General features: G+C 46.2%; 1 protein-coding gene and 1 pseudogene across 1 annotated transcript in view; one reads left to right on the top strand and one right to left on the bottom strand.

Annotated features, from left to right (window-relative positions):
• Positions 1 to 1,407, bottom strand: part of Mtmr9 (myotubularin related protein 9) — a 56,010-nt gene that overhangs the window by 30,709 nt on the left and 23,894 nt on the right. The gene's annotated exons all lie outside the window — the stretch shown is intronic.
• LOC111816622 overlaps positions 1,274 to 1,407 on the top strand; it is a 15,079-nt pseudogene continuing 14,945 nt past the window's right edge.

Genomic DNA, 1,407 nt, shown 5'->3' with positions numbered 1-1,407 from the left:
CATCTGCAGTGCAGTAGCTTAGTTCACAGGTATCAGTATATATAGTTAGTCAGGGTGAGAATCTTTCCAATTAACTGCTAGATTAAAAAATCTTCTGAATATTCTCAGGATCATTGTGCCACTAATATTTCTGAGAGTATTTCCTAAAGTAGAAACTCCCAGATTGATCAAAATTTTATGGCACTGACAATTTTATCCAACTTAGAAGCACGATTCCATAGCTTCTCTTCCCAACTCCCACATCACTGTCTCAAGTCCACACTGAGAATGCTGGTAGGCAAACATTAGCAACACGGGTCCAGCTCCTCACAGCAAATGCCTTGGCCTTCCACAGCTGACCAACTCAGGGAATGCCTTCATGAAAATATACTTTCAAATATACTCTTGGCATTTCTACTTCCAGTAAAGGTTGGGACCACAGGGACCAATTTACTCTACCACCCCAAACAACCAAAATGAGCATATAAAATATAAGGAACAACTGTTCCCAAGACAGCGACTACCATAAAGCAAAGAGCAGTGGTCCCTGGGAAGCAGAAACAAGAAGAGTACTATGACTTCTCCTGCTCTGAGAGTTTCTGCGCAGTAAGGATGAGGGAACCAGGGCAGGGCCAACAGCCAAACAAACACAGGTGGGCTACAGGTCACCAGTGAGAATTTCAGACAGAAAATACAGAGAAAGCTGCAGAGTTCTGTGAACTGCAAGTGCTCGGCAAAACAGTGACTGGCACTTGCAGGAGCATAAACCACCTAAGGCTGCTGCCGTGGTCCGAATGTGTTTCCCAAAGTCCATGCACTGTCAACTTAATCGCCAATGCACCAGTACTTCAAGCCTGGAACCCTAAGGTGAGCAGATCACTAGGTCATGCTGTCTTGTGCCTGGCTACCCTATGCAGTAAGACTGCACAGAGGCCTCTGCACAGCGTTCAACTTGCATGTTGGGCTTCCCAGCCTCCAGAACTGGGAGAAATAAATTTCCTCTCTTTACAAATTGCCCATTCTGTGGTATTCTTTTATACAGCAACACGAAACACAGTGCAGTAGCCTGGAAAGAAGCAGTGGAGAAGATTGGAGAAAGCAGACCTCAAACAGGCTCCAACAAGCTCACCAGTAGACTATAATAATCTGGAAAATGATCAGAAAAAATAAAAAAAATAAAATCATCCTGTGTTGTAAGGGTGGTTTTCTTCCTCTTCCGCCGTCGTCACTGCCATCCCCGCCGCGGCTCAATTCAGTCAGATCTGTCTGGGAGAATCCAGCGACATCTACCACCATGGTGAACTTCACTGTAGACCAGATCCGGGCCATCATGGACAAGAAGGCCAACATCCGCAACATGTCTGTCATCGCCCACGTGGACCACGGCAAGTCCACGCTGACAGACTCCTTGGTGTGCAAAGCCGGCAC

The sequence above is a fragment of the Octodon degus genome, unplaced genomic scaffold (genome assembly GCF_000260255.1).
Source record: "Octodon degus isolate 3935 unplaced genomic scaffold, OctDeg1.0 scaffold00036, whole genome shotgun sequence".
NCBI lineage: Eukaryota > Metazoa > Chordata > Mammalia > Rodentia > Octodontidae > Octodon > Octodon degus.
Note: the sequence above shows the minus strand (reverse complement) of the source record. Positions and strands in the feature narration are given on the sequence as shown.